Source organism: Polypterus senegalus, chromosome 11 (genome assembly GCF_016835505.1).
Source record: "Polypterus senegalus isolate Bchr_013 chromosome 11, ASM1683550v1, whole genome shotgun sequence".
NCBI lineage: Eukaryota > Metazoa > Chordata > Cladistia > Polypteriformes > Polypteridae > Polypterus > Polypterus senegalus.
In genome coordinates this window covers 107,505,629-107,528,643 of record NC_053164.1, presented here as the reverse complement: position 1 = coordinate 107,528,643, position 23,015 = coordinate 107,505,629, and positions in this window count along the sequence as shown.

The window sequence follows — 23,015 nt, the reverse complement described above, 5'->3', positions numbered from 1 at the left end:
ATGAATCTCTGAAGTCAGCTGGAAGAAAGTTCTATGGTCTGATGAAACCAAACTTGAGCTTTTTGACCATCAGCCTAACTGGTATGTTTGAATGCTAGAGTTTACCTAAAATGCACCATCCCAACAGTGAAGCCTGGTGGTGGCAGAATCATGCTATGGGGATGAATCTCTGCAACAGGCTCTGGAAGGCTGGAAGGCTTGTGAGAATAGAGGATAAAATGAAGGCAGCAAAATACACATAAATCCTTATGAAAAACCAGAGGCATTTTACACAAAACCTATGGCTTGGGAAAAAAATGTTTTCAAGCAAAACAACAAACGTTAACATAAAGATGAAGCTATACAGAAATGACTTAAAAACAATTTTACTGTCCTGGAGTGGTCAAGTCAGGGTCCAGATTTGAATTGAGAATTTGTGTCTGGACTTGAAAAAGGCTGTTCATTCAAAATCCCCATGCAACCAGACAGAGGTTTAGCAGCTTTGCAAACAAGAATGGGGAAATGCTGTGGTATCCAGTGTGAAATGAACAGCCTCAATACACACAAAAAGGTTTGAGGCAGCCACTCATATATTGACCCTGGCTGCAACAGAGCTTTGAAAGCGCACTCATGTGCATTGTTTTGAGTCCTGAACTGAACTGACACAATGTTGATATGATGGAGGCATTAAGGCCAAAATCAGAAGTGACGTAGTCCATGGACGGAACTGGAAGTGGCGTGGTCCGTAGCACCGGAACCACAGGTAGCATCGTTCATGGCGCCGGACCCAGAAAGTGGTATAATCCGTGCTGCATCTGGTATGTTTTCCTGTATCTGGCCTGTACAGATAATAAAAGTAGGATTAGTGCACCCTGCCACCCCCTGGTCTGGCAGGTAATTACCTCCACTTGGTCCACTGAGTTTCCTCCTACTTGCACATGTGTGACACCAACTTAAAGAGTCAGACCTGCCCACCCAGACTCAAGGTTATCATGGCTGCTAAAGGTGCTAAATACTCACGTGAATACTTATCTTATCAATTATGTTGTGTTTTATATTTGTAAATAATTTAGACCACTTGCCGAGATGTTCACTTTGACATCAAAGACCATTTCTGTTGATCAATGTCAAAAAAGCCAAAATAAATACACTGTGATTCAATGTTGTTTTTTAAAAAAAAAAGAGAAAACCTCCATGGAGTGAATACTTTTTATAGGAACTGTATATCGTGGAATTAAGTGAAATGGTTTTGAAAGTATTATGATTAATAAAATAAATACTGTACAAAGTATTATATTACTTTTGAATCATTTCTGGACAGCTGCCTGGTCTTATCAAATTTCATATTGCATTGGTAACACTTTAAGATACCCATTATAAGCAGCTATTAACAGACTGCACATTATAATACATATTATAAGCCTTTTCAACATAATATAAAACAATGAAAAAAGACAGTAATGCGTTTTATAGGTCATTATTTTAATGATGTTATTATTCTTAATAGCATAGTTAATAAAAGGTTTATGGGCCATTATCACTGTTTTATAGTAGATACCTAAACACATCTGAGCCATTTCAAAAAGCTATTACAAACTGTAAATATATTATTAAATATGTTATTAATAATAAAAATATTGGAAAATGTTAACAAATTTCAAGTGTGTCTCTCATTCAAATAATAATTTCCAGTTGACAACATCCATCCATCCATTATCCAACCCACTATATCCTAAAAACAGGGTCACGGGGGTCTACTGGTGCCAATCCTAGCCAACACAGGGCTCATGGCAGGAAACAAATCCTGGGCAAGGTGCCAACCCACTGCAGGGCACACACACACACCAGGCACACACTAGGGACAATTTAGGATCGCCAATGAACCTAACCTACATGTTCTTGGACTGTGGGAGGAAACCAGAGCACCTGGAGGAAACCCATGTAGACACGGGGAGAACATGCAAACTCCACGCAGGGAGGACCCAGGAAGTGAACCCGTGTCTTCTAACTGAAAGGCAGCAGTGCTATCCACTGCTCCACCGTACCATCCCAGTTGACAACAGCATAAGTTATAATGTATGGGTGACACAAAAGGAAGGTGATTAGCACTGCAGTCTCAATTATCAAGTGTCCAGGGTTTGAATCCAATATTGAGTTGTTGCCAGTGTTACATCTAAATGTTCTCCTTGTGCATGTATAGTTTTCTCTCTCACTTCCCCAAAAATATACAAGTTAGACTGATTGCATACTCACAGCTAACATAGTGTGAATGGATACTGCAATGGACTGGCTCCATGTCTAGTGCTGGACTTCTGTCTTGTGCCCAGTGCTATCCTGAAATTGGCTCCAGTTCCCTGTGAGCTTAAATTAGATTAAGTATGTTTAAGAATTTAATGTTATGTTATAATTAATTAATTAAATAAATACAGACTGTTATAAAACTACTTATGGATATTTAAGGTAAAGTATTACCATCATATTTTTGGTAAATAGTATAGTCTCACAGTAAGTTCAATATTATTCCTTTTTTTAACAGTTAAGTGGTAGTCATTTCTCTTCTTTCAATTTATATTTAGGATTTCTAGTCATTTTCATTTTTCCTTATTTGTCTTATAAATAATGTACTAGATTTGTTCTGAAGAAATGTAGCCTTAGCTGCATGGCAACTTTGGTTTGCCTGTACACGTTTGTGTTCCCTTGATTTTCTTTTAATTTTAATGATATCATTTGTATAATTGGCTGTGTCATTAATGTTTGATTTGGACGATAATTTGAAACGCAAAAAGTCAGCTGATATTACCTCTGTTTCACAAACTAAATCAATTATTAAACACACACCCCTGTGTTATGAGAGCTTGTGCTGCTAAGAGGTAGTGAAAATATTTCATGTCTAAAAACACTTAATGAAGAGGTAGAGTGAAATTTCACTGAAAAAGTAATGAAAGGAATGACAAAAATGGCCGATGCCTCAGAGATGGAGTTCAGAGACGGTGAAGATGACACAAAGCACATGCATCCTGAAACAGCAATACCTATAGTAGCGTTTCCAGCCTATATGTTTGCATCCAAATATTGACAAATATGGAGCTATTCACATAATTAGGAACAAGAAGAGTGTAGTCAGAATAGCTTTCATAAATTTATCTCATTCTGTCATAAATGAATACTGATTAACTTTGACAATAAGTTGTTTAGTGATTTGTCCCATAGTTAAAGAGAAAACATTCAAACCTATTTAGCTTTGTACAGTGTCATGAATTTATATTATATCATATGTAGAATCTATTACCTATCATTTTAAAGGTGTTTTATTTGTAGATTTGTTATTACATTATGTTTGATCCTTACTTTGCTGATCTTATCTTCATTTATTTACAGTTTTCTAGTAGGTGTTGGCATTTTGGTTACAGCTATGGAGAGCAAAATCGAGTTGGGGGCCACCAGGGCTCCAGCAGCTTTTAATGTACTCATCAGCCAGTGACTCAAGAAAAACTGAATTCATTTCACTTTGCAAAATCATTTATAAAGTCAATGAAATCCATGCCATTGATCCACGAAAAAAGCTGTCTGGCATAAAAAATGTTCCTCCTTTATTTTCATCTCAACCTTGCAGCCATGCCCATGTAGGGTCTACATTTCCCCATCAAGCAGAAAACCTGCAATGGGGTTGATGAGAAGAAACCTTCATCAAGACACGCAGAAAAGCACCAGTAAAAGTATTATTTCATCTAAGATCGCTCTGGCAGTTTTTTTGTTCTTTTTTAACTCAAGAAATATGGTAACTCAGGACATAAATACCAAAGCCAACGTCAGAAACCATGAAGATTAAAAATAAATCTTGTGACAAAACTGAAACATGAAGCAAAACTCATAGTCGTAACAATCAGAAATGGGTAAGAATATTAAGTTTAAACAAACAAGAATGGCAGACTAACTTTGAATTTCTTTGAGTAAGTGAAGCCAAAGGACCTTTATACCCCATGACCCCTAAAATCACTTGATTCACGACCTCTGATATTGCTGTTACTAACTGCAGAGCAACTATCAAACAAAACATCTCATAAACAAAATAAAAAGATGTTGCAGGGAAATGCAAAAATAAATAAATAAATTATATCTTCATTATAATCACAAAACATAAAATGACCCTTAAAATTATGAAATAATTATTCAAGATTATATTTTTTAAAGTATTTGTGACAGAAGCTCCTTTCATCATGACAAAAATGGTATCGTGGTAAAATGTAAAGAAGTAAACATCTTTGTCAAAAATGTGTTAAACATCAAATTCCTTCAGTATTAAAACATATATAGAGCATTAAACCCTGAGTGAATTTGTGCAAAAAAATTTTAAACTTACTGTTTGTAAAATCTTTTTCATGGACTTTTACTCAAGTCTATTTTATGATGATGCATTTCTAATTTTAGATGCCACTAAACAGTCATGATTTGTTAATCAACTTTAAATGAATCATCTTTCATTCATCTTTATAACATTGCCAAAGACTGGTTATGCCTAATTTAATAAAATGGAATCCTATAGCAATATCTGTAAAACATATGTACATTACATAAAAAAGATCAGTAGATTAACTTTAAAAGTCAGGAAAATTATTTTGCAACCAGATTGACTATGTGTCAGTAATGGCAGTAATTCAAGTATTTAAAATTTGTTCTCATTAGCCAGAAACAATCTTTGAATTTCAAAAGAAGTCTGAATTTCGCTTTTCAAATTTTAAATTTGGAGACTATGCACCATTAACATGCTAAAAATGAATGTAAATTTAAGTACACAAGGACTAAATTATGTATAAACCAACCTAATTTTCCAAACACCATCAAATACTTCCTAAGGTGGAGTCTCCAAACACATTAATCAGTTGTTCCCTGTAAAATCAGCATAGTAAAAGGTCATTTGCAGGCACTCAAGAGTTATCTTCAGGTTGCTAAGCTTGCTAGAAAAGCAAGGCCACCAACTGTGGAATATCAAGACTTCCTGGACCTTCTACTCCAAAGATTTACTGAAGTTGAAGATGTGGGTGAAAATATACCATATTTCAGCTTGACACCTGGACATATAGAAATATGAATATACAAAAAATGTACAAGTGCACGATTAAAGCAAACTCGCAAAACTTGCTACATCATTCTGTGTGGTTCATCGTACCTGAGAGCTATCTTCTTTAAATGGCACAAACATCTTGAATCCTCACTTGCAAGTTTCTGGCTACTTAAAAACTATGGAAACTTCTGATGCCTGTGGTCTAACAAATAGAGCGGATATTTTTCTCTTGTTCACTCTAATTAGGACATTCCTAAGATTCATCTATATACTGTAACACAATTAATTCCTAATTTATACCCTTAAACAAATATGAATGATAATAATATCTGTGATGCTACATTTGTAAGCATTCTGAAAGTATTATGCCCAGGGCATCAGCTAAATAACTTCTCAAAGTCCTGATTGACCCTTTCATGTTGGTCATAGTGTTTTAGCTAGAGTGAGATTAATCCTACTGTAAAAGGTGGTGTAAAACCCTGAGATTCAAAGCAAAAAAACAAAATTAGATTTTCATGTATCTTGGCAGCATTTTTTTTTCCGTAAAATGATGTATAGAAAAACAGTTTTGAAAGGGAAAAGCATCATGAGGGTGGCGATAACAGTTTAGAAAAAACATTTTGCAGATGATGATGTCAGAATTGTGAGTTAACTGTGCTGTTTTGAAGTGGAAAACAACACTCTACATAAAAACATCTGAGATTTAAGAGTCATGTATTAACTCTATTCCAGAGATAAGAGAAACTGTTTCATTATAAGACTCGTTCAAAAATAGCCATGGCAGTGCTGTGCACAAAATGACATGTAAGTTATTGAGAGCTCAGCTGCCATCACTGGGAAATGCTCTGCTTGCAGTGCTTGCAGTTATTCCCTGCATTCTTTTTTTGCTTTTGCTGCATCAGATTTGTGGCTGTTATGATCTGAGTGCACTACCACAATAGCAATCAAAATTTGAGAACAATATATGAAAAATTATTTCTTTTAAATATTGGTGACTGTTACTGCTATAAAGTGATCATAGTAGCTGTAGGTATTTTTAATGTTCTACTAGAATATTTAAAAAAATAACCAAGGCAAAAAAGTATTTAATCAAAAACCAATTTTTAATTCTGGAAAACTACAGTGATCAAAATTAGAGAACTGTTATAAATGTACTGTATTGCAAAAGAAGTCCATAAATAAATGTTGTCCACACTTTTTGATGACATCTTTCAAAATTTAGTAGGAAGTGTACAGGCCCTTGCTTTCAATGACTTGGCACATCTGCAGCCACAGGACAAGACCAACTTTGTGCACTGGTCTGGCTTGATTGTGTTCCACTTGTCTTCCAGCTTACTCCACAAATTTTTTTAACTGTTGATAGTGTTTCTTTGCAATAACTTTGTTGTCAATTATCTTCCAAAAATTCTCAGTCTGGTACAGATCAGGACTCTGGGATAACTATTTCAACACTTTGAAATTCTCTGTTTCTAAGAATTGCTTCACTTATTTTGTAGTGTGGCAAGGGGCATTTTCATGCATGAAAATGGTTGGCTTATTGGGTAATGCTTGCAGGGATGGAACCGCATGTTGCTGATGGAGGTTCTGATACACATTAGCAATTCACCTTGCAATCTAGCTGTATGCAAAGAACATCCCCCACACCATGACACTTCCACCTCCAAACTTTACTTCACACACTTTGGCTTTAGAATTTCCCCAATTAAACACCAACAATAATGTTTTCCATCTGAACCAAGTAAATTAAACTTGCTTTTGCCACTGAAATGAATTTTGGGAGAGTTCTGCTCAGTCAACAACAACAACATTTATTTATATAGCACATTTTCATACAAACAGTAGCTCAAAGTGCTTTACATAATAAAGAATAGAAAAATAAAAGACACAATAAGAAAACAAAATAAATCAACATTAATTAACATCGAATAAGAGTAAGGTTCAATGGCCAGGGGACAGAAAAACAAAAAAGCTCCAGACGGCTGGAGAAAAAATAAAATCTGTAGGGATTCCAGACCATGAGACCGCCCATTCCCCTCTGGGCATTCTACCTAACATAAATGAAACAGTCCTCTTTGGATTTAGGGTTCTCACGGAAGGACTTAATGATGATGGTCACGTAGACTTCTGCCTTTTAATCCATCCATCATTGTTGGAGCATCATGAAGCTTTGAGTAGGTGGAGGTGGCGCAGGCCACCACCACAAAGAAACCGGAAAAAGAAACAGAAAAGAGAGTAGGGGTCAGTACGATTTTAGAGCCACCATGAGTAGTTATTATGATGAATTGAACATACAGAGTATCAGGATTAAGTTAAATTGAAGTTATAGAAAGGCCATGTTAAAGTAATGTGTTTTCAGCAGTGTTTTAAAGTGCTCTACTGTATCAGCCTGGTGAATTCCTATTGGCAGGCTATTCCAGATTTTAGGTGCATAGCAGCAGAAGGCCGCCTCACCACTTCTTTTAAGTTTTGTTCTTGGAATTCTAAGGAGACACTCATTTGAGGATCTGAGGTTACGATTTGGAATATAAGGTGTCAGACATTCCGATATATAAGATGGGGCGAGATTATTTAAGGCTTTATAAACCATAAGCAGAATTTTAAAGTCAATCCTGAATGACACAGGTAACCAGTGTAGTGACATAAAACTGGAGAAATGTGTTCGATTTTCTTTTCCTAGTTAGGATTCTAGCAGCTGCATTCTGCACTAGTTGCAAACGATTTATATCTTTTTGGGTAGTCCTGAGAGGAGTGCGTTACAGTAATCTAGTCGACTGAAAACAAACGCGTGAACTAATTTCTCAGCATCTTTCAGTGATATAAGAGGTCTAACTTTACTTATGTTTCTTAAGTGAAAAATGCTGTCCTAATGATCTGATTAATATGTGATTTAAAATTCAGATTACAGTCAACAATCACCCCTAAGCTTTTTACCTCCGTCTTGACTTTTAATCCTAATGTATCCAGTTTATTTCTAATAGCCTCATTGTATCCATTATTGCTGATCACTAAATTTCAGTTTTCTCTTTATTTAACTTGAGAAAATTACTATTCATCCATTCTGAGATACAGTCAGACATTGTGTTAGTGAATCAATAGAATCAGGGTCATCAGGTGCTATTGATAAGTACAGCTGTGTGTCATCAGCATAGCTGTGGTAGCTCACGTTGTGCCCTGAGATAATCTGACCTAACGGAAGCATGTAGATTGAGAATAACAGCGGACCCAGGATAGAGCCTTGTGGAACACCATATTGGATATCATGTGTCTTGAGTTGTAATTCCCACAACTAACAAAAATTTTCTCCCTGTCAGGTAGGATTCAAACCAATTTAAGACACTGCCAGAGAGGCCCACCCATTGACTAAGGCGATTTCTAAGAATGTTGTGATCAATGGTGTCAAATGCAGCACTCAGATCTAAGAGGATGAGAACAGATAAATGGCCTCTGTCTGCATTTACCGCAAGTCATTTACTACTTTAACGAGTGCAGTTTCTGTGCTGTGATTTGTTCTAAAACCTGACTGAAATTTATCAAGAATAGCATGTTTATTTAGGTGGTCATTTAACTGCATAATGACTGCCTTCTCCAGAACTTTACTTAAGAAGGCAGGTTAGAGATGGGTCTAAAATTTTCAAGAGCGAGGGTCAAGATTATGTTTCTTAAGTAGGGGTTTAACTACAGCAGTCTTAAGACAGTCTGGGAAGACCCCAGTATCTAGTGACGAATTTACTATGTCAGAACATTATCAATTAGCAGCCTGATACTTCTTTGAAAAACCTTGTTGGTATCGGGTCAAGGACAGGTGGAGGGTTTTAATTGAGAGATTATTTTTGTAAATCAGGTAAATCTATCCTAGTGAAAGAGTTTAATTTGTTTATAACAGGATGCTGGGGTTTAGGAGGATCCTTAGTGTTGGGGAGATATACTATGTTATTTCTAATATCATTAATTTTTGATTGAAAATACAGCGATAGCCTCACAGGTTTCACTGGAAGCACTTAGGAGGCATTCCTTTGAGCTACCTGGGTTTAGTAGGCGATCAATTGTAGAAAATAAGACTCTGGGATTACTAGCATTGTTATTTATAATCTTGAGAAATAGCAGCCTCTCAAGACGGACAGTGTTATTGTATTCTGTTATTTTGACTTTTAATATTTCATGGTGGATAGTAAGTTTAGTCTTCCTCCATTGACGCTCAGCTCTACGGCATGTTCTCTTTAAATCAGACACTCTTTGGGTCTTCCATGGTATACAATGCTAGAAGATTTTTTCACTGTCTTTTCAGGTGCAACTATGTCAACAGCAGCTCTCACTTTAGAATTAAATCTTTCCACCTTACTATTTACATTATCCTCGCTATTATAGCTGGCACTATAAACGGACTGATTGCTTAAAATGTTTGTAAGTTTTAAAGCTGCTGCGAGTCAAAGAAGCGTTTTTAACAATATGCTTCTCATGAGTGTTTTTATCATTATTTCTATATTAAAAGTAGAAGAAAATGGTCTGATAGACCAATATCAATGATCTGTTTTATATCAACTTTCAGTCCTTTAGTAATCACTAAGTCTAATGTATGACCTGCTTTATGTGTAGGCTGATTTATGAGTTGTCTCAAATCAAAAGAATCCAGGAGGTTCATAAATTCTTTTACTTTTAGATCACACTGATTATCTATATGAAAATTAAAGTCGCCAACTATTAGGAGTGTGTCATAGTTAGTAATTAAAATTGACATTAAGTCAGAGAATTCCTCAAAAAGACGCTTATATTTAGGAGGTCTATACACGGATAGTACTAGAACTTGAGAATCTCCATGAATAACAACGGTGAGATACTCAAAGGACTTGAACTTACCAAAACTGACATCTTTACATTTTAATCGCTCGAGTAAATGTTAGCCAATCCCCCCTTTTCCCTGGCGGTCTGCATGAGTAAAACTGTAATCCGGAGGCAGATTCGATTAAAACTGCGCGCTCTGAATTAAGCCATGTTTCATTTAGTGCAATAAGATCTATTTTTATCACTAATAAGATCGTTGATAAAAAACGTTTTGTTAGTTAAAGCTCTAACATTTAATAGTGCCATATTTAATGTTTCGGAGGTGCAGAGATGAGTACTATGTGCGTATTGATATTTGGAATAGGAACTAAATTATTTTATTAGCCGCTCTGTGTATATTTTTGTTTAATCTGTGATCTGTTTTTATAGTTTTAATACATTGTTCCTCTAAAATAGTAATTTTAATTAGATTATTGGAGTTTATGCCGTATTTCCTAGATTTTCTACGTGCATTGAGATTACTTATTACAGTATTAATGTGTGCACTTTAACGGAAGACTCTATTAAACATTCATCATGTCCTGGCACAACAGTATTATTTCGAAGGGGTTAAGAGCAGAGATAGATAGTCAAGAAAAACGAATTACCTTCGATATGTTTTCGGAGAGGACCCGGGTGCCGAAACTGTTCGGATGCAGGCCATCACGCTTGAAGAGACGCGGCCTTTCCAAAAAGAGATTCCAATTGTTGATGAAACAGACATCCTTCTTCTTGCAGAAACCCTGTAGCCAGTTGTTCAATCCTAGCAGACGACTGTAGTACTCGTTGGATCATCTGACGAGAGGTAGTGGACCCGAAACGAAGATCTTTGCCGATGGGGTCCTCTCCTTCGTGTCTTTAATCAAAGCTGCGAAGTCAGCCTTGAGGATTTCTGATTGTCGGTGCCTTATATCGTTTACGCCGGCATGCAAGACGATTGCTCCAACTGCCCTCTCCTTGTGTTTCTCGTAGACTGACAGTCTACAAAATCGCACAATGCCACAGTGTTTCAGCTCGCCTGGGGCTTCATGTATAACGCTGTGCGTAGAACTCACACTATAACATGGAGTAAGCACAAATGCGGGAATGTGCGTACGCACAGAAAAATCCAGACACAGGAATCTGTACGTATGCAAACTTCCAAGTTACATTCCATTACATAAATCCCGATCAGCGTGAAAAGTAATGCACATGCACGCGTCTGTAGTCCTGCCCCATCCCCTCCCAGAATTACGCCTCTTTGAATATGTAAATCAATATTAATAGCCCTTAAGCTCAGCGTTCTGTGAAAAGACAATGGCAAAACCACAAGGAAAAATAGAACAATTTCAGTGCATACCAAGTGGAGGCAAGGAAAAATGTACTATTTATTGGTTTAAACAGTGGTATAAACAAGAAAAAGAAGCTGATCGAGTAACATAGCGTGTCAGAGAAACTCGAAAGCTCAAGTTCACAAAGTCGCACAGTGCGCAAAATAAAAAAAGAGTTGCATATCAAAGTCGGCGTGAAAAAGTGAGTCGTAGCCCACCATCTGAGTGTCATATAAAAGTTTATTAGGGCACAGAGAAAAAAAAGGCACACAGTGGGGAAAAAGCAGGAAATGTCAACTTTAATTTCGAAATTTCCACTTTAATCACATAGTTTATTTGGTCATTAAAGTAGAACATCATAAACTTAATCTTAAAATCATTTAATTTACTAGTTTCTCAAATCCCATCATAACTAAAGTAGTATGTTAAATGCTTTGTTTTGTATTTGATGTTCTGTGTGCTCTATGTGTGTGAATCACTATGTGCTTCTTAAACCGGCTTTCTCTACCTCCAACAGGACACAGAATCCATTACATTCATGATATTACAGCTCTCTGAATAACTAAAATACTGAGATGTATATGTGATATCATTTTCATGATGATAGGAGTTAAAGCATGTTATTAAACATGGGAACACAGTGGCGCAGTGATTGTGCGCGACCTTCGATAAAATAATTTATTGCTGCAGTACTGTCTCTTCAAATGTACTAACCCCCAATTCCTGTCCTTCGTTTTCTTTCTCCAAATACCCAATCACCACACAATCAGCTCTGTAACAGTCGTTAAGCCATCTGTAAGCTTATAACGGCGATTCTTCAAAACTTTTAAGAACATTGAAATATCTTAGCAGTACATGTTTAAATTTGCACAGAAACACAGGAGGTTGTAGAGACAGGGACTTTAAAAAACTGCAAACAAACATTTGTCTCTTTTTCAAAAGTTTAAACTGTGCTCCATGACAAGACAGAGATGACAGTTCCCTCTCACAATTAACAGAATGCAACCATATCTTCCTCTTCAAAGGTGTGCATGTCAGGAGCAGAGAATGTCAGAGAGAGAGAGAGACAGAGACAGAGTGAGAAAAACAAACAATCAAAAATCAATAGGTGCTTTTAAGTATGCGAAGCACTGCCCGACAAAGCAGCTGCAAGGAAGGGAGAAATGTGAAGGTAGTCTTTCAGCATTTTTAAGAGGAGCGTCCATATCCTCTAGGCCAGTGTGCGAACAGCCCCCTCTGCTCACATGCCCTCCGTCAGCAGCAGAGAATGTCAGAGAGAGAGACAGAGAGAGAAAAGCAAACAATCAAAAATCAATAGGTGCTGTTAGAGCTTTTAAGTATGCGAAGCACCACGTGGGAAGCATATTGTATATCATTGAGGACTTTTAATTAATATATAATACATGCTCTGATTGGGTAGCTTCTCAGCCATCCACCAATAGCATCCCTTGTATGAAATCAACTGGGCAAACCAGCTGAGGAAGCATGTACCATAAATTAAATGACCCATTGTCCGCAGAAATCTGCGAACCAGTGAAAAATCCATGATATATATTTAGATATGCTTACATATAAAATCCACGATGGAGAGAAGCTGCGAAAGTCGAAGCACGATATAGCGAGGGATTACTGTACGTGCTTTTATAAATTGGCTCAGGTTGTGCAATATTATAACTGTATCACAAGTTTACAGTGAGGTAATTGTACTTATAAGTACAAAGAGGTCTACAAGGAGCAGTTGATGGACTGATTGATTGCGTTTAGAGCTCTTTGGATGAAACTGCTTCTGAACGGCGAGGTCCGTACAGTAAAGGTTTTGAAGTATTTGCCATGTGAGAAGCAGTTCAATAGACAGCATGGCTGAGGCAGCGTGTCCTTGATGCTGTATACCGATAAATCTCTTTCTGATCAGCTGCTCCGAGTGTAAGAGTAGTATTGAAAAAGATGATCCGGTGTGGCAACCTCTAACGGAAACAGCTGAAAGAAGAAGAAGGTGCAGTGAGAGTAAAAACGCTAAAGCAGTTGTGGTATTTAGAATAATTTGACCATTCTGTGGACCATTATATTGTTACAGGTTAATTACAATCACATGCATTAAACTAATAAACAATATACGCTTGATTTCAGTGTATTTATAAAGCCGCGTCAGTGGATCTGAAACAGAAAGATAAACCACACAGGAACAGTAGCACTGCTTTGACGCTGGGTGCCGCCAGTCTGCAAAACCAAGCGGAGAACTTGTGTACGATAGGGTATGAGGTACCATGTATATGTGCATGGCTTTACTCCAAGTTTAAGTTTTATACATCGCGATTTGAACATGGAAACGTTCTTATGCAACATTTTTGTGTGTACGCACCGTTTATACATGAGGCCCCTGGACTGGGTCACCATCTTATACAATGCCTACCAATCCTCAATAATCAGTTGGTATTGCCTGGTATTTCAAAACATTGCCAGATCAGAACCAGCTGTTTACTAGTATAACTCATTCTCTAATTTTGATCTCTGATCTTCTTAAATTATCTTGTTTAAATCTTTCATTTTGTGAAGTGGAATAGTTTTCACTGATGAAATATGATTACAATATGTCTGTTCTGTTCATGTTGACATAACATTCAATTCAGATAGGCAGCCACTTTGTAAATTGCAAAAATGTAATTTGTTGTCTAATTTTGATAGTGTATATGGAAAAGGTTGTAGGCCTCCAAAAAAACCATCAAACATTTCCAGGGCCCCCCATAACCAGAAGCGGCCTCACGTAAGCCAGCCTGACAAAACACCCCAAAGGTTGTCTTCAACCTACCAGGCCAAAAATGGGCCCTGGCTTTCAAAGTTCCAAACACTTCTTTAATATTCGCAAATCTGCCACCATAATAAATAAAATTGCCCGTGTAGTGAAGGGAACAATCAAAGCTTTTGACTAGTTAAAGACAAGGCCAATGAAGTATTTTTATAAATTAAAAAATGTATTATCATGGCATGTCCTGTCACACCTCCATAGTCATTTTGAGACAGTTGGGTGCACAGATGGGTCAGTACTGTTTAATGCTTTTTGTCTCATCTTAGCTCCTGACATGTCAATTCACACCATGACATTGTCATTACAGCATATTCTTCATATTCCATGCTCTCTCTGCAAACTTCTGAAGTTTATGTTCTCAAACCGTGGATGCACCTCTCTTCTTCTTTCTTTAACATCCTGGCCTTGTATCCATATGTTGCTTTCATCAGGTACAGCTTCATGGAGGTGTTGAATGACTTGTTTTTTCATATCATTTTCAACTTAACCATCACTGCTATGCACCTTAACCCTAATCTCATCCACTCAGTTAGCATCAGTTGTTACTCTACACCCCACATACACAATAGAGCTCAACTGTTCCAACCTTCATCTATCCACCATGATCCCACTTAACTCATCAGTATCATTAGTTCATTTTCGTTATAAACTTCATTTCCAGAAATGTTTGAACATTTTCTAAAAATGCAATAAAAACTAAAATCTGTAATTTGGTAATTCACTTATACCTTTATTTAATAGGCAAAATGACAATGAAATGATTTTCAGTGTTTTCACCGACAAACTTAATTCTATTTATTAAACATAAACAAATTTAGAAATCGATGCTTCAGAGAACCCTTACAGTACTTTCCACATTGTTTGTTCTGACAGGATGTTGAACAGATATGGATAGAGGTTACATTTTGGCTGACTCCTTTTTTGATGCGGAACCATGCCAATATGTGATTAGCTGTTCTGACAGCAGCATGCTGTTATCTGTATAAACTTCACAGATGTTGTACCAGGTGTGGTGGGAATTTCATCTTGAGCATAGTTAGCCAGTGCTGGTCATGTAAGACCATGTTAAACACCTTCATGAAGAGACTTCTCTTATTCTCCAGGATGATACAGAGATTTACTATCTGATCACATCTGTCTCTCGTTGCCCTAAATCTGGCTTGTTCTTGGGCAATCTCTACTTCCAGCTTGGATTGCATTTGTGCTGGGGTGGCATGCCAGCTCTCTTTTTTCAGTTGCGGTGACTCTTTTTCTTTAACGTCATTCTATATGTCCTCTATTTAGAAATAATAAAGAAGGACAAAAAATGGCAAATAGGACAAAAAGGCAAATAGGATTTGCCTAAAAAGGCAATCTAGAGCAAAAAAGTCCCAAGATCAAAACAAACAGAATATACAAAAAAAATCCAAAAAGCCAGAATCGCTGAATGAAAAAAGCTGTGGGTGGTCCTTCAGCACTGACATCAGGGTGGCACCACATCTTAGGGGGTTCCACCCACAAAGCACAAGGAGCATAGCAGAACTGTACAAAAAACAGAAACTAAATAACAAATAAAGAATGCAAAAATAACAAAATATTAATAAAACATATGACAAATAATGATTTAAAATTAACAAAAAAGACACAAAAAAAAATGAGCAGAAGCCAAGGAACACATTCTGGCTGAAACATAACAGTGACTGGCATCAGCAGTTACCACAATGGAAAATGTGTGGCCGGGAATGAACCATAGTGTGACTGCTTGACAAAACATATGGTGAATGTTTTCTTGCCACACTCTATGCCACTTAATACCAATGGGAATCTTTTTAATACCAAAATGTTTCTAAGCATTGCTGCTGATCTAGTGCCTTCCCTTTTTCGGTCACGATGTATCATTTTCAAAACTGCACCATCTTAATTTGGCTCCATGAACACGACATTGGCTTTAGTTCCAGTGAGCTAAGGAGTCTGTAGATCTCAGTCTATTAGAGCACCTTGAGATGAGGTGGAATAGAAGGATTTTAGAATGAATGTGTGGACAACAAAATATGCAGGCACCATGAGTGTTCATGGACCAAAACATCTACAGTAAGAAATGTTTCCAGTGCTTTGGTGAATACATTTGTGGAAGATTTCAGGCTTTCATAGGATTAACCAGTCTTAGATAATCCAGGTACACCTATTAAAGCAATCTCTAAATATGCAGTATATACAGTCATGGCCGAAATTATCTGTACCCCTGGTATTTTCCCAGAAAATGCAACATTTCTCCCAGAAAATTGTTGCAATTACAAATGTTTTGGTATATACGTTTATTTCCTTTATGTGCATTGGCACAACACAAAAAACAGAGAAAAAAAGCCAAATCTGATATAATTTCACACAAAACTCAAAAACCAGGCTGGACAAAATTATTGGCACCCTCAACTTAATATTTGGTTACACGCCCTTTGGAAAAAATAACTTAAATCAAGCGCATCCTATCAAGCTTGTTACACCTCTCAACTGGAATTTCGACCACTATTCTTTTGCAAGCTGCTCAAGGTCTCTCAGATTTGAAGGGCGCCTTCTCCCAACATCAATTTTAAGATCTCTCCATAAGTGTTCAATCGGATTTAGAGCCGGACTCATTGCTGGCCACTTCAGAACTCTCCAGCGCTTAGTCTTCAACCATTTCTGGGTGCTTTTAGAGGTATGTTTGGGGTCATTGTCCTGCTGGCACACCCATGACCTCTGATGCAGACCCAGCTTTCTGCCACTGGGCCCTACATTGCGCCCCAATATCTTTTGGTAGTCTTCAGATTTCATGATGCCTTGCACACAGTTAAGGCATCCAATGCCAGAGGCAGCAAAACATCCCTAAAACATCTCAGAACCTCCACCATGTTTGACTGTAGGTACTGTGTTCTTTTCTTCATAGGCCTCATTCTGTTTTCTGTAAACAGTAGAATGATGAGCTTTACCATAAAGGTCTACTTTGGTCTCATCTGTCCACAAGACATTCTCCCAGAAGGATTTTGGCTTCCTCAAGTACATTTTGGCAAACTCCAGTCTGGCTTTTTTATGTTTCTGTGTCAGCAGTGGGGTCCTCCAGGCTCTCCTGCCATAGCCGTTTCATTTCGTTCAGATGTCGACGGATAGTTCGAGCTGACACTGTTGCACCCTGAGTCTGCAGAACAGCTTGAATATGTTTTGAAGTTGATTGGGGCTATTAATCCACCATTCGAACTATCCTTCGTTGCAGTCTTTTATCAATTTTTCTCTTCCGTCCACGTCCAGAGAGATTAGTTACAGCGCCATGTGTTGTGAACTTCTTGATTATGTTGTGCACAGTGGACAAAGGAACGTGAAGATCTCTGGAGATGAACTTGTAGCCTTGAGATTGTTGATATTTTTCCACATTTTTTGTTCACAAGTCCTCATACAATTCTCTGCTCTTCTTTCTGTTCTCCTTGGTTAGTGTGGCACACTCAGACACACAACAGAAAGGTTGAGTCAACTTTTTTCCATTTGAACTGGCTTCAGGTGTGATTGCTATATTGCCACCACCTGTTTCTTGCCACAGGTGAGTTCAAAGAAGCATCATATGCTTGAAATAAAACGATTTACTCACAAATTTTGAAAAGGTGCCAATAATTTTGTCCAGCCCATTTTTGGAGTTCTGTGTGACATGATGTCAGATTTAGCTTTTTTCTCTGTTTTTTTGTGTTGTTCCAATGCACATAAAGGAAATAAACATGTGTATGCCAAAATATTATTGCAACAATTTTCTGGGAGAAATGGTGCATTTTCTGGGAAAATTCCAGGGGTGCCAATAATTTCGGCCATGACTGTACATGAGAACAAACATATACTGTACAAAGTACAGTACTCTAAATATATAGTATAATGGTGGTGTTGTCATTTATTTAGCACAAATCAATAGTTTATTTCTCTTTTGGCTTTGACACACTTATTTTTTCTGTAACTTTTCAGTTTAATCATGCACATAACTTGCATCTACTCTTCTACCATCATTTCCTCTTTTTTCTGTGTACTGCAATCACTTCTTCAGCCTCCTGGGACAGAAAACCAACAAGGACTGCAAATGCCGGAGACTGCCAACAGGCACAAAAACAAGGCAACATTCAGAAACCAAGCACAGTGCAATACAGTATAAAAGGCAAGCATAAAATCAATATGTAACAAAATTATTTGGTTTCTATGATTAAAACAAAAGTTATTGTATGTGCCCCTAGAGCCTGATGATGAACCCTACATTCTACATTCAGCAGTGGTATTAGATGAGCAAGATAAAAATCAGTTGGAGTAAGAAAATATTGCTTGTGATTGCTATGCCCATTAACATTCACATGATATAAAAGTTATGTTATGTGATGTATCATGTTATGGCTTCTCACTTCTGTCATCTGAAGTTTGGATTTGCAATGAAACACATTAATTCTTACATAGTTAGCTGAGATTAAAATAGGTCAGTCTCAGGAAATTTTGCTTGCGATTTTGACCACATTTCTTGCTCTGGTATCTTGCTATTGATAATTGATATTTTCATTTCTTCTTGCATTTAGATGTAAGGCCTGTTTCTGAATTCATTCTCTGTATTCTCTCATTTATTCTGTAGGCTAAATCACACTTTTGTTGGTTTTAGGTTCATAATACATCCATCCATTCATCTATCCAACTATCCATTTTCCTAACACAGTTATCCAGGTCAGTGTTGCGAGGCAGTTTCAGCTTATTCCAGCAATCATCAGGCACAAAGCAGTGACAACACCTGTACAGGATGTCATTCCGTCACAGGGTGAACACACATGCACAAAGAGTAGGGGTGATTTCATGTACATTGAGTGTAACTTTTAACTTATCTTTCTTGGCAGTATTAGCTAATCCCCATAGGTTGTACTGTTGTTCTTGATGTATCTTGCCTCATAATTACTTTACAAAAAAAGTACAGTACATATAATTGGCTCTGCCTCTGTGACAGGTAAAGATGCAAGTTCACATTATGGTCTTGTACTTTAAGGAAAAACTGAACTCAAAATCACAGCTTGTATCTGGTGTAGACATCAAAAATAGTAGTAGGCTGCTGTGGCACACTTGCTCTGGAGGTGACTTCAGATATGGAAACAGATTGCTATTGCAGATTACCAAGCAAGTTTATAGAGGAATGAAAGGGTATGGTGTTGCAGAACAGTGTCTAGAGCACAAACTGGAGCAAAATCCAAGTCTAACAAAAGTGAGTGAATGGAGTGTATTTCGGGGTCACATTCCACAGCAAGCAGTATTGTGTTGGATCTATTATTAATGATGTCTTAAAAACACTGATAAAGTGATGAAATAGTAACTGACATAATCACTGACTTTGTCATTAGAGGGTTATCCCTACTGTTGAACAACTCCCAAAAATATAATGAAAAATTCTTAAAAATATACTTTAAAACTACAGTAGAACCTCGGGTCACAACCGTAATTCGTTCCAAAACTCTGGTCGTAACCCGATTTGGTCATGAACTGAAGTAGGATTGTATGTAATTGCAATTAATCCATTCCAGACCATACGAACTGTATGTAAATATATTTTCTTTAAAGATTTTTAAGCACAAAAATAGTTAATTGTACCATAGAATGCACAGTGTAATAGTAAACTAAATGTAAAAACATTGAATAACCCTGAGACAAACACCCAGGCTCCCTGCTCAGCTGCACGCGAGCCTGAACTCCCTCACTCTCTCTCTCTCTAGCACTGGCTTTCTCTTCCTGCTTCCTGCCTTCTCCTGCAACCTCCCGTTCTTTCCTGTTCTCTTCTTTTTCCCTTTAGCCAACTTGCGCTTCTATTTATGAAGAAGACGTAGTCATGGCAATCAGCAGCTCCTGGGAACAATTATGAATGTGGACCTCTTCTCACCTGTGCACTTAGGTGAGAAACGCCCAAATCATGAACTCCTCAGGAACCGCTTCGGCCACACACCACCATGCCCCCTCGCTAAGTGGATGTGCTAATCCACTAATGGTGATGTTATAATTTTCCCTGGACACATATCCTGATGTGGTGAGCAGCTTTTAACAGTCTTCATGAATAGGTGACCTAATAGTTACAGCTACATTGTGGTGACTATTATTCTTCCTAGAGCAGCTTTTCGACTGTGGTGGAACCAGACAGAATTACTGACATATCTGATTAAATTTGATCTTGATAAGCTTGAGTTGAATAGTCATATTAACAAAAGTCTATATAAATACATAGATTCTCAAACTGACTTGATCCAATTCTGGGTTTAATCCATTACAGGCGCACTCAAACATACACCCACACTCATGCCAGTTTTGATTTATTTTGTTATTTCACTTGCAAGTCTTTAGGGATATAACAGGAAAACCTGCAGAAAATCTACAAAGACTTGGAAGGAAAACCTGCTGAAAATCTATAAAGATGTGGGTATAATGTCCAACCTACAGACAGCAACCCATTGAATCTGGTATATTGTATCCATGTGGAATCATTTCTCCACCATGCAAACCTTTGATAAATATGATAACAATGATATTCCATATTAATTCCATATGAAATAAATAGCATGTCCTAAGTTTTTTCAAAATAATATAGATTATTTCTAGCTATAATGGAAAAATAAAGATATGTAGTTGTTTTATGTTAGCTACTAAACAAGTTCTTAAAAAACAGTAACCTATCAAACATATAATACTCAAAATCTGTGTGTGTACTGTATTTATATATAGTAACAGATGGCAAGCATGGGCTGGCATCCAGACCAGAACACTTGCCTGGGAGCAGTGGAGGAGAAGCAAGAGGGAGAAAAGAGAAAGAATTAGAATTTGTGGTGTTCTATATCAGTGGTTCTCATCCTGTGGGGCAGACCCCCCTAGGGGGGGCGCGGAGTAACAAAAAGGGGAGCACGAAGATGTGATAAAAAGAAAACAAGAATCAAAAATATGAAAAAAAATCTGTTGAAACCAAAATAAATTAACTTAAACTACATTCTGATACTACGTAGAACAATAAATATAGAGTTAGATAAATGTCAATAAAAGTTAAGTATGTATAATAAAATATGCATCTACATTTCAAAAAAATGTTAGGGGGGGTGCGATTAAAACTGTTATGAAAACTCTGGTCGCAAGTAAAGGTTGAGAAACGCTGTTCTATATTGATAAAGAAGCCTTTTGTAAGGTAATGGTTAATAGTAAACTTTATTTATTTTTTAAATTTTATTAATTTTATTGCAATCATTCCATACAAATCAATCAATTTTTACAAAAAGTACGATTAAGAACAAGTCGACCCCCACCCCTGAGAGAGAGAGCAAGGCCAATGGAGTAAAACTTAAGGCTTGTAAACATACCTAAATTGATGAGTTTGATAAGCCAATAGAGATGGATGGAGAATAAAAAGAAATGCAGAAATATTTGCTTCCTCTGTGCTTTAAGAGCTTATTCTAAAATATTACTGATTAGATCTTGCCGTGTTTTGAAAAAAATCGGTACAGATCCTCTAACTGAGTATTTGATTTTTTCTAATTTCAAACAGTATAGAACATCAGTTTCCCACTGACTTAAAAGAGGTGAGTTAGGATTCTTCCAGTTTAGCAAAATCAGGCTGCGTGCCAAAATTGTAGTGAATGCAATCACAGTTTGTTTGTCCTTCTCCACTTTAAACCCATCTGGGATAACACCAAACACAGCTATTAATGGGTTAGGAGGGATTGTGAGACCAAGGCTGTCTGAAAGGTAATTAAAAATTTTGGTCCAGAATGATGTTAATTTGGTGCAGGACCAAAACATGTGACCCAGTGAGGCTGGGACTTGATTGCAGCGTTCACAGGTTGGATCTTGCCCTGGAAACATTTTTGAGAGTTTTAGATGAGACAGATGTGCTCGATATATAATTTTGAGTTGAATAATGGTATGCTTTGTGCATATGGAGCTCAAGCGAATTCTCTGCATTGCTATTTTCCACTTCTTTTCTGATATATTGATTGAGAGATCTTTTTCCCAGTGTCTTCTTGGATCTGTGAAAGGGAGGGACTGTAAAATAATTTTATATATTGCAGAGATGGTGTCTGAGTCCTTGAGATTGAGCAGTATTTTTTCCAGCATGGACGAGGGTGCAAGATGAGGAAAATCAAAAAAAATAGTAAACTTTACGTTTACATTCAGGACTTGTGTCTGTGTTGTTATGTTTGGGGTTTGGGGGTGATGCAACTCTCCCTAGTGGTCACAAGTGGCGTAGTCAGCAGGATTCCATGGCCACCCAGGTGGTAGGAACCTATTCTGACTTTACTAGTGGTGAATCAGTGGATTACATTCTCCTTCTTATCTCTATCCCTAGCCAAGACAGCTGCAATACGCTAAAAGACTTGGCAGGTTCTTACGTTGTTGACATCCCATTGATTTGAATTGGTCATAATTGAGAATTCAAGGCACGTTGGGAAAACCAAAATGACGACCCAGAAATTTAGCTGTGAATCCCAATGTCTCACTCCATGAGAATGGACTCAAGGGTACCAGTAAGTGCTCCAGTTCCTTCTCTCTCAAATCATGTACCGAGTTGGGATGTATGTCTGGATTTCGACACTACATTGAGACCTAATAAAATTATTAATAGCTATTGTTGGGCTAACACCTTTATCCAAGGTGACTTACAACATTTAACATTCAATAGATTGCATTTCATTTCTCTTTCCAATTGGACCACAGACAGGTGAATTGACATGCACATGGTCAGACAGTCAGCAGCAGGATTTGAACCCACAGACTCACAGTTTGAAGTTCAAAGCATAAATCCCTACAAATATTACAGAGAAAAAAGCAATTAGTTACATAGTAATTCTGAAGCGTCTGATTAGCTGATGGCACTATAACTCAGGCTCATTTTCTCATGAAATTTCACAGGCAAAGCTGGGTAGCACAGCTAGTTAGTGAATAGAAATAGATTGCTTTTGCTCTGGCTTATGGGTAATAGATGTGGAAAAATACAAAACAGCTTGATCAATTTGGTGTGCGTGACAAGAGCCATGCAGACCACTGCTTGCCCATGGTGTAC